The sequence below is a fragment of the Chelonia mydas genome, chromosome 1, assembly GCF_015237465.2.
Source record: "Chelonia mydas isolate rCheMyd1 chromosome 1, rCheMyd1.pri.v2, whole genome shotgun sequence".
In the NCBI taxonomy this organism is placed as follows: Eukaryota; Metazoa; Chordata; order Testudines; family Cheloniidae; genus Chelonia; species Chelonia mydas.
In genome coordinates this window covers 342859444-342873048 of record NC_057849.1, presented here as the reverse complement: position 1 = coordinate 342873048, position 13605 = coordinate 342859444, and the positions used below count along the sequence as shown (strand labels likewise).

At 42.3% G+C, this 13605-nt stretch overlaps 1 protein-coding gene across 2 annotated transcripts in view; it reads left to right on the top strand.

Moving 5' to 3' along the window:
• The window catches only part of AHCYL2 (adenosylhomocysteinase like 2), a 198095-nt gene that overhangs the window by 56534 nt on the left and 127956 nt on the right, over positions 1–13605 (top strand). The gene's annotated exons all lie outside the window — the stretch shown is intronic.

Below are 13605 nucleotides of genomic sequence, written 5' to 3'. Positions count from 1 at the left end.
CAGTAGGTCTGCAGAATGCACCCTGTGCTGCCATAGGGCCAGTGGCACCCGATTCGTGTAGGTGCAAAGTGTGGAGCAGAGCAAAGACTCCTGGTCAGGATTCTGCTTTGTCCTGCCAAGACTGCAGGCTTCTCTGCACTTTGCGTCTGCAGGGATCAGGTTTCACCAGCCCTGTGGCCCTGCCGGGAGCTCTCTGCAGCTTTGCTGTCATGGGCCTACTCACTTACTCCTGTGACAGTGGGGTTGGAGAGGGCTCCCTGTGCTGCCACAGGAGCCATTCAGTAACAGGGTGGCCTCCTACATGGCCAGGGGCGGCGGCTCCTCCTCTTTGCTGTCCTGTTTGGGGAGGGGGGGGTCTGCTCTATTATCCAAACTTCCATATTATCCCAATCCCTGCCTTGTCACCCAGCATGAGATATATGGAGACAAGGAAGAGATTTGGATAATAGGGTTTTGAATAAACAGGAGTTCGCTGTATATCTTTTTATGACCTTATTTCCTTCATCTGCTCTGCCTGTTGGTCAGATCAGAAATTGCATTTGTAGTTTACCAAATTGCATCTTCTGGCACAATAATCCCAGGCAAAATTGCTATTCTTGACCAGCTGCTACTGCTGAGGAGGAGGAATTCTGGCTTTGAGATTTTGAAAATGAATATCCTCTTTCGATTGGCTTCCAGTGGTGGACAAAGTTTTGCAGAGGCAGCGTTTCACAGATTTTTACAAACAGCAGTCTGAAAGATAATTTTCAGGTTTGAATTTTGATTCTGGAAACAGCAGAGTGAGCAATTAATATCTTCAGAGTGCCAGCAGAGCTCTGGTGAAACAGAGGGGTGGGTGGGTGTGAGTGTGTGTGTGTGTGTGTGTGTGTGTGAGAGAGAGAGAGAGACTTGTTTGCAGTACTGTTGTAGCGATGTTGGTCCCAGGGTATTAGAGAGAGAAGCTTCTGTGTAAGCTTGAAAGCTTGTCTCTTTCACTAACAGAAGTTGGTCCAATAAAAGAGAGAGGACATTTTTCTTTGTCATTATTTGCCATTAAGCTGCCAGATGACGACAGACCATGGCAGGTGGGAATGTGGGTGGAAAAGAGGGAAATAATGCTACTCTTGAAAAAGCATCCTTTTCGTGTATTTCTTGTAATTTTATTAATTTAATTGAATGTTAGGGAACTGATAATGCTGAAGTGAAGATCAATGGTGAAAAGCTAGTCAAAGTGCATTTTAAGGGGGCATTTGGAGGAGGAGACTGTGACTGCATGGTACCCTGGAAGAGGGAAAATATAGGCATACCTAATGGAGATCAGTTTAGCAGACTAAGCTGCAGTAACAAGGTTTACTTTCTTGCAACCTTATGGAGATTTCTGGTCCCAGACACTCTTGTAAAAAGCTTTGAGAGTCTCAGATAAATTACTATATAAATGTAGTCTTGCTAATTTTTCTGCTAGTCATAAAGGATTAACACCAATTTGTGTTGCTTCCAGTATAATACAGTAGTAATAGTAGATATTTGTATAATGGTAGCTTCTAAGGGCCCACATTGGAATTTTGGCCTTACTTGTGCTTTGCACTATATAGACACACACAAGAGAATATTCCTGCTCTTAAGGGCTTACAGTGCCAAACCCCTCAAGTAACTCAGGGTTATTTCCAGTCCCTGGTCTTGATGGATGTGGGCGGACAGGCCAAGTCTGTTTGCTTTTTAAGGTGAACTGTAAAGTTTTGCTGCAGTTCAAACCTTGTCTATAAGATAAGAGAGGAATCTAGTATATGACTATTGTTCAGAAATGTAATTATTGCAATATTTTAGCAAAATGACCTCCCTAAGATCCTGAGAAGTTTGAGATACAGACATCGTGGGTTCCTTTTCAGAGCCAATGACATTGCAAGTACCATAAACAGTGGGCAGGAACATAGGGAGTTTAGAATGACATGTTTTTTCAGAGAAACTGTGGAGTCTGCAGCTCAGTTCTCTGAAGTTCTTAGGAAGATAGTGACAATTTCAAATTTTGATAAATTTATTGCGTCTTAATTCCTATAACTTTTCCTTTCAACACTTAGCAAAGAGTTATGGAAACACCTTTAATATTGGGCTTATGTTAATATGGGTTGAATGAAGTATCCGTGTCGTATAGTGAATTGGTGTGATTATTGCTCTTGCTCTTACTTATTAGCCCAGTATCTCTTGATGTAGTGACTCCCAAGTAAGAGTACCCAGATTCTCCAGTACCATCCACGTTCCTCTCTCACGAGGATCTTCAAATCCTGGAAGAAGCTGAATCCCTCTGCTGAAGGGGTTTCCCGCCAATACTGACATACCCTCAGGTACTACTGCACCCTTCCATGAAGATACAGCCGCCAGTATTGGTGCAGTTGCTGGTTCCTCCCCAGCCTCTGATAGCAATGTGAGCCCCGATACCAAAACCTGTTGATCTTCTGCTGGACAAGGATGCTTCCTCAGACTCAGATCTGTCTGTCCATGATTCCACCATCTTCCCCTTCCAACCTGGTGCATCCTGAGGAGGAGGACCCCAGTGAAGGTCTGATCCATCAACCCTGGCAAGGGCACCCCATGGGGCCGACTGCTTTATGTCCCACCACAGTGGTCTTTTTGGAACCCTTTGTCCCCCTGCAGTGAATAGTTCTTACACAAGAGCACCCTGTAGAAGTCCCACCAAGAACAGCTGTCACTGGCACCTGTGTGTCCTCTTCCTCAGGTAGAACCCCCCAGAAGAGCAGGAGCTAGGTAGAGAGGAGAAGACACCACTTTCTCAGAAATTCTCCTCCTCCGCAGATGAAGCTGTTATCTCCCCTCTGCCCCCCTTGCCATCCAATGTGGATGATTTCAAGGTCTTTCAGGACCTCATGAAAAGGATTGCAAAGGCCTTACAGATTCTGCTACAGGAGATACAAGAACCCCAGCATTTCCCGCTGGGCATCTTATATTCTTCTTCCCAGGGCAAGATTGCCTTGCCCATCAGTGACTGTTTGTTGTCACCAGCGTGTATGATGTGGCAAACACCACTGACCATACCACCTGCTTGTAAGTGGGCTGATAAAAAGCATGATATTCCTGCCAAGAGTTTGGAGTATCTTTTTCTCCCACCCTGCCCCTAACTCTACGGTCGATGGTGCTGTCAACAAAAGAAATAGATGGAATCAGTCTAGAACAACCCTTTCTGACAAGGAGCTTTAAGTGCCTGGACCTTCTCGGCTGCAAAAGCTGTTCTTCAGCCACTCTACAATTCAAAGTTGCCAACTATCAGGCCTTGATGGCAAAATGTGACTTTACAAATTGCTCCAAATTTTCTCATTTTATTGAGTATCTGCCACAAGACCAGAGGGAGCAGTTTCAGGCTTCTAGAGATGGTTTTGATTGGCTGTTCCATCCAGTTCAGCTTCACCCCACCCCCGTCCTCCTTTCCTGTTTTCTTTTCAGGGACCCTTCTCCCGAGTGTCTCAGACAGGAGGTACAATCCTTCTTACCCCTGAGGGTGATCAAACCCATTTCACTGCATTTTGTGGGGAAAGGGTTCTACTTTAGGTACTTTCTGGTTTCCAAGAAAAGAGGATGGTGGAGACTGATTCAGGACTTCAGACTTGGAACATCTTTGCTCTCTCTCAGCAGTTCAGAATGGTAACCATGGCAGAGACAATTCCCTCTTGGTTAGTCTCCCTTGACCTCCAGGATGCATACTTCCATATAACTCACCCTTCCTGTGGGCGTTTCCTATGATCTGTCATGGGCAAGGACCACTACCAATACTATTTCATATCCTTCGGCCTTTCCACTGCCCTAAGGATCTTTACAAAGCTGCACTTGGCCATCACAGCATATCTTTGTCAGGTGGGAATAATAGTTTTTCCTCACCTCAGTGACTGGCTCCTCAAGGGTTGCTCCTTTCTTGAGATGCAGTCAGCAACCATCAAGGCCCTATTCCTCTGCCCGCCTGCTCAACCAATAGACTTCACCAGAGCCGTGCTAAAGTCCACTACATCCAGAACATAGCTGCCCACGGACAAGTTTGCTACAATGGCCAGCTTCATTTCTATGCTGCAATAGGGACCACAAACCACAGGGTGTTTTCTCAACTTGTGGGCCATATGGCAGCCTGTATGTTCATAACACACCTAACAAGACTACATTTCTGATGTCTTCAACCCTGGTTCAAGTCTACGCACGCAATAAACACAAACAGTTCAAGTGAGGGTCAATACCTCAGAGACCTCAAATCCCTCAGCGGGGGGAAGGATCCTCTAAAGGTCGGTGCGCAAGTCCATTCTCACATCTTATCCCCACAAAGATCATCATGGCAGATGCTTCTTTGCTAGACTGGGGTGCCTGTTTCCAGGTCTTCGCAGCCCAAGGCAAATGGACTCCCCAGGAGATATCTCCTCATATCAACATTCTCAAACTTAGAGCAATCAGATAGGTTTGCCCATCACTTCCTGTCCAACATCAAGAGCCACTCTTGATGTGTAATGCTGGACAACAGGGCTGAAATTATTCTATAATTTGCCAAGGAGGAGCAAGATCCTAGTTCTTTGCACAAAGTACATAAAATTAGGGAATTGGTGCATGTCCCACCACATAGAGATCTTAGTAGTTTATCTACCAGGGCTACAGAATGCCAGTAGTAGACTCCCTGAGCAGGCATTTTCATCAAGGCACAAGTGGGAGCTGAATGACATATTTCAGCAAATTTGCCTCTGATCTGGTGCTTTTACCCGAGGGGAGGGCACAGTCAGAGCTCATTAGAGGCACACTCTGTACCCCTTGGCCTTGCGTCCTGCTGTGTACTGATCCCCCTTCACCTCCCAGTGCCGCTTCTCAAAGTCTTGAACAAGTTGAAATGAAAGATTGGTGGCCATCCTTATACCTCCATCATGGCCAAGATAGGTATGGTTCCCAGATCTTCTCCATCTGTCTTTACAGCCGCTTTTTTGCCTTCATCCAACAGTGGACCTTCTGACCCAGGAATCTGGCACCGTGACCCACCCCAGCCTCTGGTTGCTCCATCTTAAGGCTTGGCTCCTCAGTGGCTCTCTGGCATAGAACAGGATTTCTCTCTGGAGGTTCAGGCAGTACTGCTGAATAGTAGAAAACTCACCACAAGGATAACTGAACTGCAGAAATGGAAGCTTTTCTGTGTGGTGTCGCCCAGTGATCCATACCTCCTCTTGAGCCTCTCCTCACGCACGTTGTTGATTACCTGTTAAATTTTAAACTGTATGGGTTTATGGCTGAGCTCAGTTAAGGTTCGTCTGGTTGCCATCATAGCCCTTGTCCGTCCCCGTCCCCCTCCAATCAAGGGGTTTTTGGCCTTCACTCACCCAACCACTGCAAGATTTATTAATGGTGTGTTTAACCTTTTTATCTCCTGTCACAGAACTTTCTCCATTTTGGGACCTCAACTTAGTCCTCAGTGTCCTGGGAAAACCTTATTTATACCAATGGGAAGCTGTTCCTTCTTCATTTGTCTTTTAAGATCTTGTTCCTCATAGTCATCACCTTGGCTAGAAGGGTACAGGAACTAGGAGCTCATATGGCTGATTCACAATAAGGTGACGTTACATCCCATCCTCACTTTCTTTCTAAAGTTTCATCAGAATTTCACATTAATCAGGACATTAATTTACTGGTCTTTTATCCCAAGCCTCACTCCTTGAGAGAGGAAGCCAGTTTCCACACGCTGGCTGTAAAAAGAAGCTTTGTCTTTTATCTCAATAGGACTAAGTTTTTCAAGACTTCTCCCAGACTCTCTTTCCGTTGCAGAGAGAATGAAAGGGCATCCAATTTCTACCCAAAGACTGTCAAAATGGATTTCTTTGGGATGTATCTTAACTTGTTACGAAGTCTCGGGGGTGCATTCTGCACCTAGTGTGATTGCCCATTCCACAAAGCTTAGTCTACTTCTATGGCCTTACTGAAGAATATATCCATCTCTGATGTTTGCAAGGCCACTGTTGGTACACACATTTTCCCAACACCATGCTCTTGTGAATGCTTCTAGAGCTGACATGGCCTTTGGTGTGGCTGTTGTAAAGTCTGCAGTGAATCCACTTCCTCAGCACTCTGCTCTGTAATTGAGGTAATGCTCGGAAATCTCCTGACATGCAGCACCCATAGGGCAATATCTCAAAGGAGACGTTACTTATCTTGTACAGCAACTGGAGTTCAAGGTGTTTTGTCTCTATTCTTTCTCAGCTCCCCATCCTCCTTCCCCTCTCCTTTGGAGTCATTCTCTCTGGACTTCATGACTGAGGAGGAACTGGAGAAGTGGCAGGTCCACGACCCTCTATCTAACCTTTTACTACACCATGTGGATGTGTAGGGTGCAGACACTGCTGACAGAGATCTCCGATGAAGAGTGCACTGGTGCGCTTGATTCCTGATGTGGAGCATCCATAGGAACAGAATACCTTGAAATCCAGTTACTGTACAAGGTAAGTAACCTCTCCTTCTGCCCATCATTGCATAGGTACTAGCTAATGTAACTTACTGGGGAAAAACGTAAAAATATTGGAATTAAGAAGATGCTGGCTTAACTAATCTGTTGCCATGCGTACAAAACACTCTACAATGGCTAGGCAATTTTTGTACTCTGAGCACTTATTATATCAGTTGTAATTGTCTGATTGTTGCCTTAGGATATCCCTGTCTGTTGTATCCAGGGTGGATTTGATTTAAATGACTAGTCAGGAAGACTCGATTTAATCATGGATTTCTACATAAAAGTGCATTCTTGTTGGTTGTTATAACCTTAATACATATTCTTCACAACTCTGAGATAGCTGCCATTATAGGTTTTCCCTTCTATTGAGAGAATGGTATAGTAGATCTCAAATCAATGAAGGCTACACTCAGAAAGACCTCAAGACTTCTGGAATACGCTGCTCAAACAGTTTCACTTTTGTTTCTACTGCCTGTCCCTCCCTTCTCACATTTATTTCTAGACTTCTCCTTATCCAGATCTATTCTGCCCCCAACAATCTTCTATTCATTGAACTTTTTGAAACTTTGCACTTTTAGAAAGAGGTAAGGGATTGACTCTGTGTACACAAATTTGCAGAGGGACAATAGGGTTGAGGTCTGTTATTTCTCACCTCTCTTTATTTATTTATTTTAAAACAGTTTTGCGGTTAACAAGCATGTCATCTCTGGAGACACAAATCCACAGTTTGAGAACTGCAAAACTAAGCATCTCTGATGGTATCTTCTAGACTGAGCACTGAGTCCCATTGGGTAGATAGAAAGATTAACCTAAATCTATACAGAAGCCGCTGGAACCCCATAAAATTGGGTCCCTAATTCATGAACTATTGGAACTCATTTACAAAACTTTTTTTAAACATAACATGAATATATTCTCATACTATAGAATTAGAATTTATAATCCCTATTCCATGATGAAAAGGAGTACTTGTGGCACCTTAGAGACTAACCAGTTTATTTGAGCATGAGCTTTCGTGAGCTACAGCTCTGAAGTGAGCTGTAGCTCACGAAAGCTCATGCTCAAATAAACTGGTTAGTCTCTAAGGTGCCACAAGTACTCCTTTTCTTTTTACGAATACAGACTAACACGGCTGTTACTCTGAAACCTGAAAATATTCCATGATGAGATATCTTTTGAGCTATAATGTATCTTAATAGGTTTTTTCCTCAAAAAGCACTTTATCAAAAAAATCGGATTTAAATTAAAAAAAATCATTGATTTGTATCCACCCTGGTTGTATCCACTATTATGTCTCCTCTAAACTTTAAATTGTAAGCTTTTTGGGGCAGAAACCTCTCTCCATTGTGAGTACCATAGTACAAATAATAATTTACCACTTCGATGATTTGGGTTGTCACTGCTCCCCTTTCCTTACAAATTGTCTGTTTAGACTGTGCAGGGCTTGGACATACACAGAGATCTCTAAAGTGCCTCTCAGGGTTGGCATTGTACAAAAATAATTCACTGCTCTTGCCCAGCCTATACTGAGCAGTCCTTGTAGATGAAATTTTTGCTGCCCTTTTTCATGGCTGACCCCTACATAGAGAATAACTGAGTCACTAATAGAGGTGGGCAGGAAGTGGCTTTCCCATCCTATGAAAACTTTCAAGACTTCAAAATATTTCGTTCCTCATCAGACGAAACAGACCTTTCCGAATTTTTCAATGAAAACAGAGATGTACCCAGTCAGGCACACACCCCTCACAACAGCCAATAATCCAGCAATTCGGGCACTCATGTGAAAGACCCAGTTTCAAGTCCCATATCAGCCACAGCGGGGACTTGAACCACTGGACAATTGGCTATTTTGTGTGCATGCATCCGTGTGTTGCTCGTTTTGACCAGGAGTTCCATCCTGGACCTAAGGAAACAGTTTCTCAAACTGGTACATTCCTGCTAAAAGTTTTGGTTTCATCAAATTGATATTTTTTGATGGAAAAATTCTGAGAAATTCCAACCAGCTCTAGTCACAAAGGCCTTGTCTATACTAAAAACGGTTTTATGATATCGCTATATGGGTACACCCTCCTAGTGTGGGGACAGCTTATACCAGCAAAAGACCTTTTTTACTGCTATAACTGTATCTGCATTGATGATTTTGCTGGCATAGGGATGTTTAGGGGTGAGTTGTTTTTGGTCCCGTCCCCCCCAAACATAACTATGCCAACAAAACTTATAAACGTAGATCAGGCCTCACTGTGATCTGACTGGTGTGTATAGGAAGTTATCTGGACAATTTTTAGTGTTCCCACCTTTCAGAGCTTGGCCAACTGTCTTGCCAGCCAGCATTTGTATTGTTATAATTATTAGGTACGTTATTGCACACTTCTCATGCGCGGCTTGTTGTTTTAATAAGTAGTTTCAAGTAAAATGTTTTTCCTTTTGCTCTACTTTTATGGTTTTTTCTCAGATGCTAATTTCTCTGATTTGTTCTTGACCTTGACAACTGCCAGCTATTTTATGCATCCATAAATAAAATGATGACTTTTAAATGTAAATTGTTGGTTTTAAAGCATATTTGTGTGACTTTAAGCTGGATTTAAAGGAGCCATATCAACGCTGCTGGGGACTGAATCCCCTGTTCCCCCACAGAGCAGATACTGAGTGGGCAGCTGCACCTCAAGCTTCCCCTATACTGTCCTATGAATATGCCTCAACACTGTTCCGTAAGGACCATCTCTAAGGGCTTGTCTGCATGGGAAAGTTTTATACTGGATGTGATTGTAAATTATTATAGTAAAATCAGTGTAACTTTCTGTGTAGACATTCTTATTCTGGCACGATTTCCTTTACTGATTCAGCTTACGTTGCTTTGGAAGCAGTTTAAACTTAAGGGCAGGTCTACACTTAAAATGCTGCATCAGCACAGCTGCACCGCTGTAGTGCTTAAGTGAAGTTGCTCCTACACCAATGGGACTGCTTCTCTTGTCAGTGTAGTTAATCCACCTCTGTGAGAGGCGGTAGCTATGTGATAGGAGAAACTCTCCTGCTGACATAGTGGTGTCTACACTGGGGGTTAGATCGATATAACTATGTCTCCTGGAGTATAGATTTTTCACACCCTTGAGTGACGTAGTTATATCGATATAAGTTGGTAGTGTAGACCTGGCCTAAAATGAGTAAGTGTCTACACTGGGAGTTCTACTGGTATAACTATGGTGATTTAACTATATGCTGGTATAACTGGTGAAACTTTCCCATGTAGACAAGCCCTAAGGGGAGTAATGGGGAGCCGAGCAAAGTAGTTGTGTCTCTGACCCATCAGTCCTTGTTGCAGTTGTTGAGACTGCAAAGAGGCCACTTGTAGTGGCATTTGAGATGTAAACTGTTGTCCACTGGACTGAACTGCCAACTTGTTTCATATAGGTTGCTGAACAACCCCCAGATAGTAATGACTTTTGGTCAATAAAAACAACAAGGAGTCTTTCTCGCATCTTAGAGACTAACACATTTATTTGGGTATAAGCTTTCATGGGCTATAACCTACTTCATCAGATGCATGGAGTGGAAAATACAGTAGGCCGGTATAAATACACAGCACATGAAAAGATGGGAGTTGCCTCACCAAGTGGGGGGTCAGTGCTAATGAGGCCAATTCAGTTAGGGTGGATGTGGCCCATTTCCAACAGTTGACAAGAAGGGGTGAATATCAACAGAGGGCAAATTATTTTTTGTAGTGACCCAGCCACTCCCAGTCTTTATTCAGGCCTAATTTGATGGTGTCAAGTTTGAAAATTAATCCCAATTCTGTAGTTTCTCATTGAAGTCCTGTTTTAGAAGTTTTTTTGTTGAAAAATGGCGACTTTTAAGTCTGTTATTGAGTGTCCAGGTAGATTGGACTGGTTTTTGAATGTTACAATTCCTGATGTCTGATTTGTGTCCATTTATTGTTTTGCGTAGAGACTGTCCGGTTTGTCCAGTGTACATGGCAGAGGGGCATTGCTGGCACATGATGGCATATATCTATCCCATCGGTAGATAAATAAAATAGTTACTGTGCTGTAGTTTAGCATAGAGATGAGATTTTGTATCCTTACCAATCTCTGAAGCTAATCCCCATTATTGACTGATTTTTAATATTTTATGGTCACTGAACATATATACAGTGAAAGGCTTTTTGCTTTGTTTTGTTTTTTAAAAAGTGTAGCTTGGCTCAATTTTAAGAATATGCCCTTTTTCTTAGTGAAAACAGTGCCTGCCCTGGTTCCCAAAAAGTGGTCTATGGAGCACTTGTTGATAGTCTGCAGAGCTGACTAGTCACCACATGATATGCCATACTTCGTTTCTACAGCTTCTTTGTAAAGCGGAGCCTTCAGGCACATACAAGCAGCAGGAAGTAAGCGGGGGAGGGGAGGTGGCAGCCTGGCTTCATCTATTAGGGGCTGACTGCTCTCAGAGGTCTGATCCTACCACTGGAACTGGAGGTGGCACTAGCAGCCACCAGTGAGGGAGGAATATCTAAGAGAGCATGCAGAAAAGAGGACCAGGGGCTGAGCAGCTCATACAGTGGATCAAGGAACAGGGCAGCATGTGCTGGAGAAGAGAAGGAAACCTGGGGGTGAAGGGGCCAGGCTGCAAAGAAGCAAGGTCAGATAGGAATGGGAGACAAAATGAAGCATAAAGAGTATCATCTTTAAAGGAGAAAAGTTAAAACACAGCACAGAATACATAATGCTTTTCTAACATTACTTTTCCATGTATGTACTTTCTGTATCTCTCACAGATTGTAAAGGGGAGGGGAAACACTGTGAGAAAATGTAGACAGCACTGGTTCAGCCACATCTGTTTCCAGATGCTGCAGCCTGGAATGCTTGTTTTTGAGTTGGGTACACAGGGTAAGTGTTGCAAGCTCAAGGAGTTGCAAGCAATGGTTTCTTGCAATGATTTTTGCTTGGTTGTCCACAATCTTCACACACTTGATTTGCATTGTGGATCAGCTGCTGTTCAGAGGGCCAAATGTGAAATTGCTTTGTGGTCCCATTTCTTTGACCACCTGTGACATGTTAAAAAGTTGGCTTCTGTAACTGTCTATATCAAGTGAACTTCACTTAAGGGTAAATTTAGAAAACCTGTCAGCTTTTATTCAAAGGATGCCCAGTAATAGCCTAGCATAACCCTATTTAATAAGACCTGTGTCCCCGGCAGCGCACAAGAATCCAGTGGCATAATCTGCAAAGATACTGCACAACAAGCCATGCTAGGTTTGAGGTGAATGCCATGTGTGTAGCTTGCTTCCATTCCTTAGTTACTTGGAGCCAAGTGGTAACTGACCTGTAACTCCCAGCATAAGGCAAGCTGTTGGGAGTGATGAGTTGGGCTTTTGTTTGTAGACAGCAACATTCGTTCTAGCTTCACAGAAGAAAAGCTTGAGCCGGGATTTTAAAAAATAACTGCTTAGTGCCCAATTTGAGACTATTTAGATTTTCAGAATGTGATGAACACCTGCTATCAGAGAATTAGTCTCCTTTAAGTTTCTTGGGTTGGGTACTCTCAGATACTGAGGGACCCAAAATCACAAATCGCTTTTGAAAATCTTGGCCTGATGGAATAACACATGCTGAAAAATTAAATTTTATTTGCTGCATTTCACCTGTGGCTTTGTAATCCATGCTTTACAGTAAAATCCTTCAAATCTGATTTATGTATTAATTGTGTAACCCTCTCTTCTCTAGCAGAATGGCACCATCACCAGGGATTGGATAATTAGACATCCTGTAAAGAGCTCAGTAAAGATCAGTGACTTAAAAAAAAACCCAAACAGACTTTTTATTTAATTATTTTTCTTTTTAAAAATCTGTTTGAAATTATGATGACCCATGCTGAGTCCTAAATTTACTATAATCTATTAATTAAATATTCAAGCAGTACCTGTTTGCTGCCAAAGTTTTAAATAAAAGTCAAGTGTAAGAGAATGGGATCTACTCCTAAAATCTTGAAGGACATGGTGAACAGAAACACACTTTAATTCACTCATTACTGATAACACTTCATTTTGCTTAATCAATCAGTTAGTTTTAAATGCAAAATATGTTTTGATAAAATGATATTTTCTTAAATATCCAGCACATTTAAGGTAGTTTTGTTTTATTTATTAAAACAATTCTAAAATGCTGGTTTTGTGCCTTTTTAATTGGATTCCAATTTACACCTAAATGCAGCTTGACACAAATCACAAGTAAAATTAATCTAGTAAATAAGAAATGCATCATTCACCATTTTTTCTACAAAATATGAAATTAAGAATCTGAACAAATGTATGTTAAGCTTTATAATTGTTTAGATAAATGTGTATAGATATAGTGTATCCTCCCGATTAGCGAAAACATGTACCAAATTTAACGTAAAGGCTATATTTAGTTGTAAATCAACATGAATGGTTACCAATAAGAATCAAACTTTTGTTAGGAAAATAACCAAAAAAGTACAAAATGCAAAACTAGATTAAAATTGATGATCTAAATCAAGGTTTCCTGCTTCCTGATTTAAATTCTGACTTAATATTGTGATTTAAATAATTTTGTTTTAAATCAGTCCACCCTGCCTCTTCTTAGCAGTTCATGTAGAAGCCAGATTCTCAGCAAGCTAGCAGAAGTTACATTTTACTTCTTCCTGTGCTTGGAGTTGGAATGTCCAACTCCTATCCTGTCCTGCTGTTGGTGACTGGAGCTATTCTAACTGATGGCATTAGTCTGAAGTTTGCATGGAGTCAGGGAGAACAATGTATACTTCAGTGATTTAGTATGTAATTTGTTTAGTTTTAACTTGGGTTTTGGCAATTCTGTTTAGATATTGTTGAGCTCAGTTACACCTTTTATTACACTTATTGTTCCTGTGGAATGGAAGAAGCAAGTAGGTAGGACTTGGAAAAAGCCTCCTTAAAACTTACCTGCCTAAGGATTAAAGGTTGGCTGCAGTGTAAGCACAGGGTTAGGGCAACTTGTCTGTGGACCCTGGGATTGCAGGCCCAGAGCTTGAGCATCCACGCTGCATATTGACCCAAGGTTTAGAATTTCTGGACCTGGGCCTTCCCCATCTATGGCTGCTCTAGCCCCTGGTTTGTGGTTCAGTGTGTGGGAAACTTGACTGTTTATCCCGCTCAATAAGGGAAGTTGTTG